The sequence below is a fragment of the Neltuma alba genome, unplaced genomic scaffold (genome assembly GCF_004799145.2).
Source record: "Neltuma alba isolate B1F8T4 unplaced genomic scaffold, ASM479914v2 tig00013384_pilon, whole genome shotgun sequence".
Classification (NCBI taxonomy): Eukaryota; Viridiplantae; Streptophyta; class Magnoliopsida; order Fabales; family Fabaceae; genus Neltuma; species Neltuma alba.
Genome location: NW_021637645.1, coordinates 1 through 9,339, shown reverse-complemented (window position 1 = coordinate 9,339; position 9,339 = coordinate 1). Strand labels below are relative to the sequence as shown.

The window sequence follows — 9,339 nt, the reverse complement described above, 5'->3', positions numbered from 1 at the left end:
TACCATAAATCCCTCTGTATTCGAATACCGCTTCCTCAAACTCTGAACATGACGTCATCGTTATTCCCTCCCCCGCCTTCTTCCCAATCACATCCCTCTCATTCAAATCCAACGGCCCTGATTGCCTAAATATTCCTGATTGGGGCCCACGTTATTGGGTTCGAACTTGCCCTGAAATGCATGGTGCATTGGATTTGGATCCACAGGGATCGACGGATTGTGGATATATATCAAGAGTGAGGTCAAATCCGTCATTTCACTTCCTCTGGGAACATAGAGTTCTGGACTCCAACGTCGCTATCATTTAGACCGCCACGTCACGACATGTCAGAAGCTCACAGTCCGGCACAGTTGACGAAATGTGGAGACCAATTAGAATCCGCCACGTGGAAGGGTATTATAATGACAACTCTCTCAGTACAGCTGGATCAGGCATCCTCTTCCTGCGTATATAAATAGCCCATCCTGCTTATTCGTCTTCACCTTGCTCTTTGGATAATCCTTCTCTGATACGGTTGTTCTGAGTTTGACCTCGAAAATGCCTCTTATTTACCATCATGCCATTGTCTTCTTCACTGTGTTGTGGCTGTGGCTTGTGGCTGAGGGGGCTCTGGTACAGCAACAGCCCTTGGTGCTCAAGTACCACAACGGCGAGCTCCTGAAGGGGAAGATCACCGTTAATCTTGTCTGGTATGGAACCTTCACTCCCATCCAACGGTCCATAATCGGGACTTCATAGAATCCTTAAACTCCCCGAAGGCTCCACTTCCTTCGGCGGCCACATGGTGGGCACCACCGGGAAGTACAAGGGCGGATCCTCTGCTCTCGTCGTAGGGAAGCAATACCTCCACGAGACGTACTCTCTTGGTAAGTTCCTCAGGTCGAGGCACTTGATCGCGTTGGCGTCCAAGTTCAACGAGCTTGACTCTATCACCGTCGTCCTCAGTGCCAAGGATGTTGCCGTCGACGGGTTCTGCGTCAGCCGATGTGGTACTCACGGGGCGATCCGACCTGTGGGAGGTAAGCCTCGCAGAACTTTTGTCTGGGTTGGGAATCCCGAGACTCGGTGTCCAGGTCAATGCGCGTGGCCATTCCACCAGCCCATGTATGGCCCGCAGACTCCGCCGTTGGTGGCGCCGAACGGTGACGTCGGTGTTGACGGAATGATCATAACTTGGCCACCTTGCTGGCCGGCACCGTGACGAACCCCTTCAACAATGGCTACTTCCAGGGTCCACCTACGGCGCCGCTCGAGGCTGTATCGGCTTGTACTGGGACTTTCGGGAGCGGGTCGTATCCCGGATATCCGGGCCGGGCTCTGGTAGACAAGACAACCGGGGCGAGCTACAATGCACACGGCGCCAACGGCCGGAAGTATTTGCTTCCGGCGATGTGGGACCCTCAGAGCTCGGCGTGCAAGACTCTGGTTTGAGCTGACGAGGACGATGATGGCTAACTTTACACGTGGCGGAATCCGATGGAGCGGGTGTAGATATGGATGGGTAGGGACGAATGCAGGGGATGATGATGTTATGAAATGGAGGGAAAACAAAAGCTGCAATGAAACATGTAGTAATTTGTCTGATTGTTCATAGGCCTTTGAAGTTTGGATCAGTATTTGTCATTAAGTGTGACGTGTAAATTCTGTGGCTCTCTTGAAAGAGGAACATCATGTTAAAAATATGCAAAATGAGGAATAAATAAAAATCATATAATTACTATATTATAAGAGCCATGGGTTTACGTTCTTTTCAAGCTACTTCTTAAATTTAAACTTCCAATGGGGTGTTTGTTTCCCGAGCAAGTGAATGAAATTGGTATATTGTGTTGGCTTTCATTTACTAGAATAATAGTAGGGGAAAGCATAGGCTTTGTTTGTTTAGAAGAAATGGATGGATTTGCTCAAGAAAAATTTGATATTTTAGTGTTTGGTGGGGTCAGAGAGGAGGAAGAGCATCATCATGGTGAGGTACAGTAAATGATGAGGGGAAGAACTGATTCATCTGAATAAAGAAAGCCAAATTAATTGCCTTTGTTTGTTTGTTTGAATTGATGGGGCTTGCGGAGTAAAATGTCTACTTTTATTAGATGAAGGTGAAATCTTTCAAATCACACACACAAGTTGGCGTGTGAAGGAGTTCAGAGACTTTTTCCTGCATATTTCATCATGTGTAATTCATGTGTCAAAAAAAAAGTTGGCAACTTGATGAATTATTATCATTATTTCTGATGAATCACTCGATGAATTATCAAGTTGCTGTTCTTTGGGCGGAAAAAAGTACCTTTCTCACGTAAAAGATAGTTCTTGTCATTAATGGAGCTTGCTTCCACTCAGTGGTTACCAGTTACTGCCAGGCCACACTCCCATAAAGAAACCACCTTTTCAAATTGATCAAAATTGAAAATTTATGATGCGTGAAATGAAACTGCCCCACTGGTGCTTATTGCAGAAACAAGTAAATACATCAAAGACCAAAATTTTATTGCTACACTTGAAAGGTAAGTTTTGTGGGTAATTTAAAAGAGAGAGGCAAGAGAGTGGAGTGAGGTAAGCCTTCAGCTTACAAATGAGATGGAATCCAAACTTTCACTTACAATGAAACTTGCATATCACTATAGTAGCAATTAACTTTATTCCTAGATTTGAAAGGTAAAGTTTTGCGGGTAATTTGAATGGGAGGCAAGAGAAAAAATAGAATCGGTCCTTTCACTTACACTGAAACTCTCATGTCATTATAGTAGCTAGTGGCTTTATTGCCAGTATATTTGAAAGGTAAAGTTTTGTGGGTTAATTTGAAAGAGAGGCAAGAGAGTGGAGAGAGGTAAGCCTTGATCTGCGGAGTCTCTGAGCAATCTTAAAAGCAAGTTCAAGAGACTGTGAAGCATTAAGCCTGGGATCACAGTGGGTGTGGTAGCGTGAAGTCAGGTCATCATAAGTCACAGTTCTTGAGCCTCCCACGCATTCTGTCACATTCTGACCCGTCATTTCTAGATGAACTCCTCCTGGGTAGCTTCCTTCTTCCTCATGCACATCAAAAAATGCTCTCAGCTCAGCCTACCACAGACCCCACAAATTCCAAATCAAATTCTCAGCTTCAAGCTTTATAACAACATAGAGAAATATATAAAGAAAGAAGAAAAGGATATGAGAAGATTACTCTGATACAATCAAAGGAGCGAGTTTTGAGTCCAGATGGAGCTTTGATGGTGTTGCCATGCATGGGATCACTGGCCCATGTCACAATTTGGCCTGCTCTGCGAACTGCTCTGATTAGATGTGGCAGTTTCACTCTCAGATTATCAGCTCCCATTCTTACTATCACTGTTATTCTTCCAGCTTTGTTCTTTGGATTCAATATATCTATCAGCTTCACCAGTTCATCAGGATCCATCTTATGGCTCACCTGTGAAAAAGCAAAGAAAGTTTGCATTTTTTTCCTTTCAAATCACCATCTGGAACAGGACACTACAGCTTGAAGCTAAAATCCTCTGGTGTGGATCTTCTAAAGTTAAAATCTTGAGAAGGAACTCTGATTGGATCCTCTAGAGTAAAATGCTTGCAAAGAACTTGTGAAATTAAAGAGATGGAAGGGAAAAAAAAAGGGGACTAAGCTCCATTCACACTCTTACTCTGACATTTGTACACCACCGTTTCCTTCACTAGGATACTTCTAATGTTAGAGGATCCAAATTCTCAGCTTGGAGTAGCTTTTAATTCCAAAAAATCAAAATCTTGAGGCTACAGGATCTTATAATTTCAGATTTTCTGGGAATTAAGCTTCCATTGTGTCTTTGGAGTCAGAAGTAGTTCTAAGTTCAAAGTTCACAGTTCAAAGCACATGCTAAGGCAACGCACAGTTCACCGTTCGCAGTTCAGATTTTCTGGGATTAAAGCTTCCATTGTGTCTTTTTGGATACATAATTCTAATCTTCTAGAAGAAGATAAAAAGAGATCATTAACTACTAATTTTGTGAAGAAATGCTTCCCAGCGGAGCCTCTATCTGTAAAGTTTGTCAGGATATTTCTCCTTTATTACTAACTTTTTCTAACAATTGTTACATTTTATCTATATTATCTTATCGTAATCTGTAAAACTTATTCCTTTTAATATCATTTTGTCTTTTTTCCAAAGAGCACAAGGAGATAAACAAAAATAATACAATACCTTGATGCCAAGTGGATTAGAAACTCCTCTTAAAAACTCAACATGAGCACCATCAAGTCGTCGAGTGCGTTCTCCAACCCATAGCATGTGAGCTGAGCAATCATAGTGAAGCCCTGTAGTAGAATCCTCCCTAGTAAGTGCTTGCTCATAAGGCAGAAGCAAACACTCATGGGAGGTCCAAAAATCTGTCGTGGTCATGATTGGATGCTCATCTGTGAATCCAGCTGCAATCATGAAGCCAATGGCTTCATCCACTCGGCAAGCCAATTCGCGATACCTGTTAGGACACACCAGAATGAGCAAATAGAATAGTAAGTAGCAGAAGAATTCCTGAGCAAATACAATGATCTTCTGATGTTCTGCAGAAAAACTCCAAAATTTGCCAGTTCTTGAAATTGGACTAGAATGGCTAGATTAAATTTTACATTTTGAAAAGATTGTGATTAAATATCCATTGGATTATGATGAAATCCAATCCTGATTCACTTCATTGCTGAACTTTAGAAAAGCACAAGAAATATGCCAAGGGGTGTATCTCAGATACAGTCATTCCATTTTACTCTAACTGCAGGCAAAACAGGATGAAGTCTTACTTCCTATTCAATCTTTTCTGGATTTAATCAGCCTTTTCCCACCAGTCCCAGGAGTTCATTCAGAAATAGAAACAGAAACAACGGAAAATGATTCAGAAAGCCTCTTGATTTCCATCCACCCCCTTCAGTCTTCCATTATCTTCCAAGTAAAAGCAAAAGAATTGATTCAATTCTCAAAAGGGAAAGAAAGGTGGCCCGGTGTACAAGGCTTCCGCCAGGTGGGATCTGGGGAGAGGCAAATATACGCAGATTTATCCAAACAAGTGACAGAGGTTTTTTTTTTTAATAAAGATTTGAACCCATGATCTCTAGGATTACACGGAGGCAATCTGACTGTTATTTCAAGGCTCATCCTACAATTCTCAAAAGAAAGTAAGGCAAAAATACTTATATCTAACTTAAATGACAAACAAATTACAGAAGAGAAAATATAAAAACCATACCTGTCACCCTGCTCGTTGTGATCCATAAAATCTAGATTCCATTGGGACCCTTTGTATGGCAGCATAGCCTCCAGTGGCAAAGGCCCTCAGAAGATTGAGAGTAGCAACTGATTGACAGTAAGCTCTTTCCATTCTCTTTGGATCTGGAACTCTTGATGCTTCCGAAATGCATCACCATTCACAAATATCACCCTTATAACTTGGCAGCTTCACTCCATCCCTCTCCTCGTACGGCTCTGATCTTGGCTTTGCAAATTGACCTGCCATTCTTCCAACCTAAGTCAACAATTCAAGTATCTATGTGATCAATCCCATTCAATATATATAATATATGTGTATATGTATAATCATTGATGAATAGGGACAAAAATCAGTTTCAGTCACAGCTCTAGGAATACTTTTAGCCCGGATATTGAGAGGTTTTCAAAGGAAGAACTTGATCACCACCAAGAACAGCACTCCACTTTTAAAGTTCCATTGGATTGATAGTTATTACCAACCCCAACAACAGCTCTCTACTTTTCCTCCAAAACGGCTCACTTATTCACCCGGACAAGAGACTGTTTCAAAGTTCCCTTTTTTCACCAGACTGTTTCGAAGTTTCGCCCTCCTCACACCCCAGAAGCAACACACCCCCCCCCTTTTAAATCCAAAATGGCTCATTAATCCACTTATACAAACAACAATAAATATCAAGTTTCCGATAATCCACTGGGAAGAAATTCCCAATTCCAGCATTCTTGAATTGCTCCGAATGATCATTGAATGAGAGAGAGAGAGAGAGAGAGAGACTCAAAGAGACCTTTATGATAGGCATCTGGGCACCGAACATCAAAACAATGCTCATTTGAAGAATAACGCGAAAGGTATCACGAATATAATTGGCATTGCACTCCTTGAAGCTCTCAGCGCAATCCCCACCCTGAAGGAGAAAAGCGTTGCCCATGGCGGCCTGAGCTATTTTATCCTCGAGGCTCCTCATTTCTCCGGCGAATACAACGGGGGGGTAAGATTCGAGGGTTTTAAGGACTTGATCGAGCTCATTTTGATCCGGATACTCTGGAAGCTGAAGGGCCTTCTTGGTCTTCCAACTATCAAGCGACCATTTCGTCTGAATTGAGGCGGTGCCCGCGGTGGAAGGGACGGCTGATTTCGAAGCCTCAGTAGAATTCGCGACTGTATTGAACCTAGCGCCGGTGGGCGGCCAGAGGTGGCGGAATGTAGGAAAGGGAGAAGAAGGATAGGAGTGACGAGCAGGTTTGTAAGTGATGGGCCTTGAGAGACGAAGAAGAAGAGAGAGCCATCTCGAAACAGAGCTATGGCGAAGAGAAGGATTCAAAGGTGAACGATATATAAGCTTTGGATTGCGAATTGTTTATAGTGTGATTTATTTGAAGCGATCAAAGGCCCCTAAAGTGCATGAAGGCACGGAAACATGGTACGAGGAACCCACACACGTACGTACTACTTTATATAATAGACACACGTGGTTTATTTATTTTTCATTTAAAAGTCATTTTGACATATTTAAGAGAGTTCTAAAAAAATATAAGCAGTAGTAATTTAATGATAAGAAAATATAGATATATTATTTTATTGATTTAAATAAATCTTAAATAATCCACGAAAGATAATGAAAAAATTAAACCATAAAATTCCAATCCTACTAATAAGAGAAACCTAAATATCTTAATAGACCTTCATTTACCATTATCTCAATGCATCACAAACTCAACTTATTAGTTTATTATAGTAATTAAATAATCTTTTTTTACACCTCTCTCGAACAAGTTTTAAAAGCTTGTACAGAAGAATATTTTTTCCCTCATCACACTGAAAATTTTTAAGTCCTTATTTAGTATAATATTATGGCTTTTACTTAATATAAACGACCTACAATTATTTATTCATGTGTTTTAGCAGAAGCAAAAGTGGCATATAACTTCAAAAGGGGGCATATATAACTGGTTCCCATAGGTTAAAAATTTTAAACTCAACCCAACAATTTTATTTGATGCAACATATATTCAAAACACATGCGAAAGTTCCATATATATATATATATAATACACACGTTTTATTCTAATACATGACCACAGGCATAAACATGATTATTCTAATTACTTATCGTATTTGATTTATGCAGTCCATTCACGCCTAAAGGAGTAGCATTTTGGATTCGCTATGACTTGAATGCTAAGAAGAAGCAACTAAAGGCTTCATCTTCTCAGTGCCCTTTATGATCACCAAGAATAGAATTCTATACACAATGATCATCCCCAGAAGAATGGCAAGATCAACCCACTTAGAATAGCTCATGTTAACTTCCCATTGTTCTCAGAATCTCTTCCCCACTTAAATTACCAAATCTCAGTCCTTCAAACTCGTTCTTGAACAGTCCTTGGTAGGCGTATCTATGGAAGGCTATGTAATAGAGAGGATACTTCCAAAAGATTCTGGGAAGGTCATTAGGCAATCTGAAGAAGCCTCCTGCGAGGATCATGATGCCTGAAGACAGCACCGGATAATTCCCATGAGGAAGTTAGGGACGATGCTAGCCACTATCATCATCAGGCTTTCAACTAACATCAGACATGAAAATAGGACACAGCAGAAGAAGATAAAGTGTTCAGCAGAATTTTGAAGGCCTGGGAGGTAATAGGCTATGGCTCCCGGAATGACAGGACGAGTAATAGATATGGGATCGAAGATAAGGTGTTCCCTATCACATACGCTATCACTCCATAGTGCCCATTTAGCCTTTCCCTTCCAAATACCTGCATCAGTAGGAATATGGAGACTTAAACCTTGAGGCTCATATGATGACTTCAACAAAGAGAAAATAATGCACACACACCTTCATCTCTTCCACAAGGAAGGGAAGCCACCAATGGTCATGAAAGTTATGAAGGAGGACACAAGGCAAGCAGTCCACCTCTATCCTGAAAACAATGATTTAAAAAAAAAAATTAACTATTAGAAATATAAAGTGGAGAATGTCAGAGCATGCTCCAATATGTTACTCTTTCTTACTTGAATAGACACGGTGCTCATGCCCAAATCGTAGAAGACGGTGGCCAAACCTAGCGCCACAGCGATGTATTATGATAAGGCGTAACCAGTAATAGCCTAAATCACGACGCATGTTCAAGAATGATCTCTTGTAAGAACAATGCACTGAGTAGGGAAGCTTGCATGCGTTCTTTCTCTTCTTCTCCACCACCATTCCACTTTCCTATAACCCACAATTGCATTAAACATTGCCCATCATCATCTTTTGAGAAGGATATGTTATTCTTTGCATTTTAGATAACATATTGTCAGTTATTCATATCTACATCAAGTTAGACACGGTTATTTTCTTCATGGATATTATATAGAGGTCATATAAAATTTGTGCTCTTGATAGGGATGGAATACGGATTCGACATACCTGTGCAGATAATGCTGCTACTTCTGCTTGAACTGTTGGTTGAAATTAGAAGACTTGTATGATTCACAAGCATTTCTATTGCTTCTTCTGTAGGTTTCCTTTCAGGATCAGGGAAGCCCAATTCAATGTCCTGTTAAACAGTAAGAATCTCAGTCAAATTATGTCTGGGTTTAGTTGCTTAATGGCTAACACGAAGCAGACCTGATCATCAAAATCCTTGTTTATAGTTTTCAAGAAATGATCGGACGGATTCTGGACAGCAGGACAAGGAAATCCATTGAAGCAAAGAACTACAACATAAAACAGCGTACATCAGTATATAATTGAAACATGAAGATCAGAACAAGACATGTGGATCTAAACCCTGACCTCACTTGCTGCAGAAATAGGACAAAGAACACAGTTCTTCCGGAAGAAAGAAGACACAGATTATAAAAGCTGAAAGACTTCAGTACTAGGTTGATGAATAGACGCAATAATGGTCCTCTGAATCCCATCCTTTCGATCAAGGCTGGCGATTCTGCTCATGACATAGTACGAGGCTGCACTGTCAAGTCCACTGGTTGGTTCATCAAGAAACAGAAGTCTTGGACGTGTCAGGATCTCTATACAAATACTCACTCTCCTTTTTGGCCTCCACTGATTCCCTTACAAACCCCAACCTCCAATTCTGGTGTTAATGGCGTCTTGAAGACCCATTTCTC

General features: G+C 41.0%; 3 pseudogenes; 1 reads left to right on the top strand and 2 right to left on the bottom strand.

Moving 5' to 3' along the window:
• The first annotated feature begins 497 nt into the window (after window positions 1–497).
• Window positions 498–1,792, top strand: LOC114736922 (protein EXORDIUM-like 2; annotated as a pseudogene).
• A 996-nt stretch (window positions 1,793–2,788) lies between these two features.
• LOC114736913 (phospho-2-dehydro-3-deoxyheptonate aldolase 2, chloroplastic-like) lies at window positions 2,789–7,311 on the bottom strand (annotated as a pseudogene).
• Window positions 7,312–7,398: 87 nt separating this feature from the next.
• On the bottom strand, window positions 7,399–9,334 carry LOC114736910 (ABC transporter G family member 11-like; annotated as a pseudogene).
• Window positions 9,335–9,339: the final 5 nt, after the last annotated feature.